Source organism: Artibeus jamaicensis, unplaced genomic scaffold, assembly GCF_021234435.1.
Source record: "Artibeus jamaicensis isolate MK-2021 breed Jamaican fruit bat unplaced genomic scaffold, CSHL_Jam_final contig_426, whole genome shotgun sequence".
Taxonomy (NCBI): Eukaryota; Metazoa; Chordata; class Mammalia; order Chiroptera; family Phyllostomidae; genus Artibeus; species Artibeus jamaicensis.
This window is the reverse complement of record NW_026521826.1, coordinates 14,045,453-14,053,985: the sequence shown is the minus strand read 5'-3', so window position 1 is coordinate 14,053,985 and position 8,533 is coordinate 14,045,453.

The following is an 8,533-nucleotide window of genomic DNA, read 5'->3' as shown; positions in this document are numbered from 1 at the left end:
ATCGGCCCCTGTCTGCTGCTTCAAGTGGTTACTTTAAGTGTGTTGACCTACCTGCCAGGTAGCCCCTGTTTTGTTCACACCCCCAGGAAGCTTCACAAAACTGCCTAGATCCACCCCCCAGAAAACCTGATCTGATTGTGCTGGGAGTGGCCAGCCGCCTGGATTTAAATTGCTTAGGTGGACCCTGGCCAGGTGGCTCAGTTGGTCGGAGCATCATTCTGTACACCCAAAGGTTGTGGGTTCAATTCCTGGTCAGGGTACATACCTAGGTTGCAGGTTTGATCCCTGGTCAGGGGGTGTACAGGAGGCATCTGACTGATGTTACTCACTAACATCAATGTTTCTCTCTCTTTTTTTCCTTCCCTCTCTTTCTAAAATCAATAAACATGTCCTTGGTGAGGATTTTTTAATATAAATGAATAAATAAGTAAAATGCTCAGATGCCAGTCACCAGCAGCCCCTGGGAAACCATCTCTCATCTCCCAGCTGAACCTTCTCCTCTGGAGTTTGTCATCTGTGCTTCACCTGTAACTTCCCTGTTTGTCCTATTTCCCCTCAATTCTAGGACTTAGGTATATATGTTACCTTATGATATGCTTTTGTTTTCTAAAACCTACTATTTCTTATTTTTAAAATATAACTATTAACAGGTATCAGATGTGGGAAATGAAAAGTCCCATTGCTGGGGACATTTAAATAGTGTGGCATGTTGGAAGCAAGTGCGTAGTAGGTGCTTAACCACCACTCAGTTTGCTGGGCTGAGCACTCCTCCCCCAATCTCCGGACTGTGTATTGACACTAAGCCAACAAGCCGAAAAGGTCAGGCACACTCTAGCAAAGCATGAATTTCCATCCTCTGCTCTGGCCTCCCCTCCTTCCACATCACGAAGAGGCCTCTGTGCTGTCCCAGAATAATTTCTTCCACCTTCCTGGGAGCAGTAGCCTAAATGCTGGCAATATCTTCCTCCTCAATCAGCCGACATTCCATGCCCACAAGAGGTGTGTCCCTGAAATGGCACTTGAGTTGTCAGCACCCCTCACTGCAGGAAGGAGCTGAAGGAGGAGACTAGAGTGTGGGGGATGTTCCACAGGGTGGGAGAGCTGCTTCGGGGCTGTACATGGTCTGGTCCCTTCCCCTGACCTTTAGGCCCTCTGATAGGCCCGAGGGGCAGTCAGAAGGACCCTGCAGAATGGGAAGCCCCTCTGCTCGTATTCAGCCTGCTCTGAGCACCTCTGAAAAGCCCAGCAGGAGTGTCAGAGTTAGGTTTTTCAGCCCAATGCACTGTGGGAACTCAGAGTCCCATTAGGGTTAGGGGTAGGGAATAGGTCCTGCCTGTGATAACTAGGTCCACCAGGTTCAGATGAGGGGCTGATGTGCTGAAGAGTCCCATCTTTCTCAGGGCCAGGATGCATGCCACCATTCCCCAGATAGTGTTCTGGAACACTCCAAGGATATCTGGATCTGGAAATCTTGTCGGCCAGTCCAGGTGGCCAGAGGAGATGCTGACAAGAGTGAAAAGAAAAGGCCAGCAGTGGAATTCGGAAGGGTTGTTAACCATGTCCACAACTGGCTGGTCAACACAGATCTGTCAGTTCTGAGTCCTGAAGAAGATTCCTCCCACACTCATTCAAATTTCAAATTACAAATAGGGTTGTTTAAAATAAAAAATGTAATGGGCACACTCCTATGGTGACTACTTTGGTGTTTTCCTCAATGCCCCAGCCTGGCATTGCCTAATCTAATGAAGACTTTGAAGCAGTTAAAAACACAGTGAAGGCCCGGGCTGTGTAGCCCGGTTGGTTAGAGCATCATCCTGATACACCAAGGTTGTGGGTTTGATCTCTGGTCAGGGCACATGCAAGAATCAAGCAATCAATAAATAAATAAATAAAACTGATCTCTCTCTCTCCCTCTCTCTCCCCCTCTCTCATCCGCCATAAAATCAATAAGTTAAAAAAAATATTTTAACTGCAGTGAAAGATGGAATTCTACCACAGCCCCAAGAACAACCAAACCTGGGAAAACTTCCCATTCCTTGCGCAGGGCAGCAGGCAGACCTGGATTCCCCAGGAAGTATTTGTCTCAGTTTAGACCACCTCTCCGGACATTTGAGCTGTGTGCACACTTGGAGACCAGGTGGGTTCTGCCACAAGAACTCGGTCCCCTCACTGAAATCATCAGCAAGAATATGAATACTCTTCTTCAGGGAAGGGGAGGGCAGTGCAGTCCTCCTGCCAAAGGGTGAACCGAGGAGAAAGGGAGAGAAAGTCAGGCTCAGCACTGGGCTGAGAGCAGTTCCTAACTATTCCATCCCTACGCCAACTCTCTGAGGTCCCCACAGGAGTCACAATGAAGAAAAAGAAAATCTACCCTCAGATATCGATTGCCTTTCAAGGCCTTTTTGTTTAACGGTTCCCTTCTGCTCAGATAATACATATAAACCCACACATGTGTAAACATGTACAGACTTCTACTACCTAGATGTAATTGGTCGTGAATATGTCTGTGCAGGTCAAGTCTCATATCTACTTTTTCCTTAGCAAGATACCAGTCAGACAAATTGATAGATTAGTAGGTGACTTTGCTTTCTATTGCTGCTGCAAAAAATGACCACAAATTTGGTTTAAAACACCACATGTTCCATTACCTTGCAGTTCTTCAGGGGGTAGATCTGCAAAGGGTTTCCCTGGACTGATGTGAACTCATTGGCAGAGCTATATTCTTTCTGAGGGTCAAGGAAAGGGGCTCCTTCCTGAACTTTTCCAGTTCCTAGAGGTGCCCAGATCCCTTGGCTCAAGGTGCCTCTTCATCTTCAAAGCCAATAGTGGCATTGAAGCCCTTGTTACATCGAATGGCACTGACACTGACCCCTTCTACTTACACGGACCCTTGTGATTAATTTGGCCCACCTCACTGATACAGGATTATCTCTCTACCTTCAGGCCACAGGGTGAGTAAATGTTGCTCTATCTTGATCTTGATCCCCCTCACCATGGTTAGGTGACACAGACAGGTTCCAGGGACAAAGACATGGATATATTTGGGACCAGGACGTGGACATCTTTGGGGCCACTCCTTTGCCATCCACACACCACCAGTATGCTTGGTACACTGTGGGCACACTGTGCAGGTTTCTTAAGTAAAGCAAAATAATTAAATACACCTTTATATTTCAACACTATTGAACTGGTCTAATTTTTGTATATTGTCTTGTTAACAATTGTGTCATTTTCTGTGGTTAAGCCACCACTTTTTCCTCACCCTCTAACTTAAATCCTTATAGAAAGTTACTAATTTTTTCTCTACATATATTGCTTCCTGTATGATAGAGATTCCTGTGTATCTGCCTCACAGCCTGGCAGGATGACAACATGATACCACAAGTCACCGCCATAGAACCACATGCAGTTAGTCCTGGGGCGATGATTCAGAAACCAGAAGGAAGGCTGCGATCACAGGGCTGAGAAGCAGCAGCTCGAATGGGGTCCTGAGGATCTGTGTTTGCTCCCATGGACCACTGACTAGTTCTGAGCCCATCCCCAGCTTGCTGGATAAAGATGAGCCTCAGTTGGCTAAAACCATATGGTGTTTGTTGGTAGTGAGGCCAACGTTGGGGTGCCATGTGAGTGAGATTTGCTTTCCCTTTAGATCCCATCTAGAAGTGGCTCCTCTGTCAGAATAAGGGTCTTGGAAACATTCTTCCCACTGCCACAGAAAGGAACAATATGCACCGTGGAGCCCTAAGAGTTTGGTTAGAGACACAAATCTGGAAGCTACACAATTAAAAGAAAGAAAACATTCTTTGGTAATGAGAAGTCAATGGCAGGCATTTTGCAGTGTGTATTGGATGGCAGAAAAATTGCTTTAGGGCCCCATATGTATACTCATTGGGAGTAGGCTGGGTATGCTGTGCATACAAAGATGTGGGCTTTATTTGTTTCTTTGGAGTGGGTATGAAAACCCTCTGAGATAGTTTTCAAAAATACATGGAATAATTGGACTTCTGGTGAAGATAGCTGAGTAGGTAAAACAACTCACCTCCTTGCACAACCACATCAAAATTACAACTAAATTATAGAACACCCATCATTCAGAATCATCAGAATGAAAGCCCTACAACTATGGAATTAAAGGAGAAACCAACTATAGAATTAAAGGAGAAACCATATTGAGACTGGTAGGTGGGATGGAGATGTGGAATGGGCTGGTCCCACACCCACAAGTAGACGCCATCTACAGATTGCTTTGTAGCTTATGCTGTGTGACTCCAGACAGAATACAAGCAGTGACTGACCTTGGCCATGCCAACAGCAATCAAGGCTCAACTACAATAGGAAGGTATACTCAACCCACTCAGTGGATGCACCTTGAGTACCCAGCTTGGGTCATAGGGGAGGCTATGTCTCTGGACTCTACAGGACACTTACTATGTTAGGCCACTCTACCAAGCCTGGGAGATATGGCAGCTCTACTTAAGATATAGAAAAAAACACAGGGAGTTTAGCAAAATGAGAAGACAAAGAAACAGGGCTCAAATGAAAGAACAGAACAAAATGCCAGAAAAAGAACTAAACAAAATGGAGATAAGCTTCTATTAGATGCACAGTTCAACACACTGGTTATATGGATGCTCAAGGAACTTAGTGAGGACCTCGACTAAGCACTAAAAAGCATTAAAAAGATCCAGTCAGAAATAAAGGCTACATTCATTGAAATAAAGAACAATTTACAGCCCTGACTGGTGTGGCTCAGTGGGTTGAATGTCATCCCAGAAATTGAATGGTCACCAGTACAATTCCCAGTGAGGGCAATGCCTGGGTTGTGGGCCAGGTCCCTGGTTGGAGGTGTGTGAGAGGCAACCAATCAATGAATTCTCTCTCACATAAATGTTTCTCTCCCTCTCTTTCTTCCTCCCATGTCCTCTCTTTAAATTAATAAATCTTTTTTTAAAGAAAAGAACAATTTCCAGGGAATTAATGGTAGAGTGGATGAAGCCAAGAATCAAATTAGCAATATGGAATATAAGGAAGCAAAAACAAACCAAACAATCAGAATAGGAAAAAGAATTCAAAAAATGAGGATAATGTAAGGAGCTTCTGTGACAACTTCAAGCATACCAACATTCACAACATGTGGGTGCCAGAAGGAGAAGAGAGAGAGCAAGAAATTGGAAACCTATTTGAAAAAATGACAGAAAACTTCCCTGGTAAAGGAGAGAGACATACAAGTCCAGGAAGTGCAGAGTACCAAGTAAGATAAACCCAAAGAGGCCCACACCAAGACACAAAATAATTAAAATGCCAAGGTTAAAGACAAAGAGAATCTTAAAAGTAGCAAGAAAAAAGCAGTTAGTTAACATGAAAACTCCCATAAGATTGTCAGCTGATTTTTCAAAAGAAACTTTGCAGGCTAAGAGAGACCGGCAAGAAGTATTCAAAGTGATGAAAAGCAATGACATAAAACTGAGATTACTCTACCCAGTTAAGCCATCATTTAAAATTAAAAGACAGACCCTGGCTGGTGTGGCTCAGTGGATTCATTGCTGGCCTGTGAACCAAAGGGTTGATGGTTTGATTCCCACTCAAGGCATATTCCTGGGTTGCAGGCCAGGCCCCCCGGGGAGGGGGCGGTGCATGAGAGGCAACCACACATTGATGTTTCTCTCCCTCTCTTTCTTCCTCCTTTTCCATCTCAATAAATAAAATATTTAAAAAATATGGGAATGAGCATATGTCTCAATCACAATTGGCCTACCCAGTATATACAAGCCTCTGTGCATCATGAAAATATTTGTATAAAATACTGTTATTTACACTGGAAACACATGAAAGGTGTTTTTGTGGTTTTATTGGTTCACAGCAGCTGGCACAGATGATATCCCTGACTGTGACCTCACATGGTGGAAGAGCAGAGCTCTCTGGGTTCACCCTCGTGAACTTATCACCTTCCAAAGGCCCCACCTTCTAATAGCATCACACTGGCAGTTAGCTTTCGATGTATGATTTGGAAGGATGTGCATTGCATTCAAGCCATAGTAGTTGGTAAACATTTTGGGAAGCTGACTCTTTCAGAGATACATTCAGTATCACTCTTAGTTACCTCTTCTTAAATCCTGACCTTTTTTTATTTATATAAAAAAGTGAAGAATCTTGGCTATTCTTTTCTTTTAAAAGATTTTATTTATTTATTTTTAGACATAAGAGAAGGGAGGGAGAAAGAGAGGGAGAGAAACATCAGTGTGTGGTTGCTTCTCATGTGTCTCCTACTGGGGACCTGGCCTGCAACCCAGGTATTCGCCCTAGACTGGAAATCGAACCAGCAGCCTTTTGATTCACAGACCCTCACTCAATCCACTGAGCTATGCCAACCAGGGCAAGAATCTTATCTATTCTTTTACCCTGCCTCATACTTCCTTCTGGGTTCAGTTAATATACCTTTCACAATAGGGGCTAGGCAAGAAATAATAATATTGGAATCTGAGAAAAGCAAGAAAATAGACATATGCAAATAGATGACCTGCTTGTTGCTCCAACTAGTCAACTCAAAGATGTTTCCTGAAAGTTGGCTAAATATTTTAACATCTTTTATTTATTTTAAAAAATATTTTATTTATTTATTTTTAGAGAGAGGGGAAGGGAAGGAGAGAGTAGGAGAGAAACATCAATGTGTGGTTGCCTCTCACATGCCCCCTACTGGGGACCTGGCCTGCAACCCAGTCATGTGCCCTGACTGGGCATCAAACCAGCTACCCTTTGCTTCACAGGCCTGTGTTCAATCCACTGAGCTACACCAGCCAGGGCTTTAACATATCTTTTAAATCAGCTCCACCAGCTTTTCCATATTTGCTGACAGAATTTTCTCTCTGGCTTCTCCAAGTATGATTCTGAACAACTTCACATGTCAACATGATGGTCATTTGTCACCAGTGAATGCCTTCCAAATAGAGTATTTATGAAGGCTCTAAGTCTCTATTGGTACAAAGAATTGCTCAATTGAGTACAATGCACTATCATTAGCCTTCGGTTGGCAGAAGCTGCAGGAGCCAAACAAGTGCCATTGATTAAAGAATGAAATATAAGGGCATTTGCCATCACTCCCCAGGCCTCTTTCTTAGCTGCCTATATGCCTTCCATGCATATGTGTGATTCATGCCACCCTGGGCTGGGGAGGTCCTTTCTGCCTCCATCAGGGAGTGACACAAGGAGACAGGGCCTGTGCCAGGACCCCATCCCAGAAGGTCCCCAGTGCAGTGGGGACTGAAGAAAGAAGCCCTGGCATCAGATAGTCTGGGTCCAGCCCTGTCTCCATTGTCAGGCTTGGAGTGGGCTTGTCAGACAAGGTCTCTATGCTTCATTTCTTCATGTGTAGAACAGACATAACAATAGTGCCTGCCCCCCAGTTTGTGCCTCCTCCCCAGGTCATGGACCCAGCCCAGGTCTTGGTGAGCATTCTATGACAGGACATAGCTGGTGCTCAGGCAGTGTGGATATTGTTGAGGCCACATCAATTTCCCCCCTTTGGATGCATTTACAGTGCTTGAGAATACATTTAACCATCCTTTAGTCACCTGCCTGGCATGGGTCAAACACCTTATCCATTAACCCACACACAGAAGAAAACCAAACTGACCTCAGTGAACCATGGTGCCATGTATTCCCTTTGGAAGAAGCCACTCCCCTCGCCTGACTTGTCCTCTTCCCTGTTTGAAATAATACTCATCAAGGGGCAGATGAAATTCACCTGTCAGAGACCCCTTCCTAGTTCCAACAGCTGCCCCACCTTCCCAGCCCGGATTTTCTCTCCTATAACTTTGAAAGTTTGTCTACACAGCATTTGTCAATACTCTTGCTGTGCTTTACTTCTTCTTCAAAGAAGCAATACTCTTGCTTCAAAGTTGAGCATGCAGAAATTGCATTTTTCAGACAAGTTAAATAGTCTGTGGGTGACAGTAATTCTTGGAGCACAACCTTTTCTATTCTAGTCAAGAAGAAATCTCAATGAATAGTGTTAAAATGAGTCTTCGGTTTGCATTTTTCATTTTAAAAAAGGCAATCATTGCAAACTTCAGAACTTTATAATTGGTTACAAACTGCTTGCAACAAATCTCACAATGATGGTCATGACACTGAGTTTGAGAACCACTGGTCTCTATTTCTAATTTGACATTCCAGGTATTGGCAGTTCTCAGGTTTATAACAGGTTTATAAGAGGTTTATAAAGTTAACAGGTTTAACTTTATAACAGGTTTAAAAGTTAATAGGTCAGCTGGTGTTTTTTACTTCAAAACTTGTTTCCTATAAGCAGTTAATAAAAACTTGCCAGGTTCTCAGAATATCCCATCAGACATGCCACCCATAATGGACTTAGACCAGAGGCCTAGAAAGATCTGTGTGCAGTAGTGTTTGGACTTGGCTCAGGGTACTAGAGTCCAGTGTCACTGCCTGGCTCACATGGGAGGGAGAGGAAAGAAGATTGTGTGAAGGTAGTAAGTAACCAAGGAGGAGGCAGAGAGACATCAGGGAGGGAAAAGCC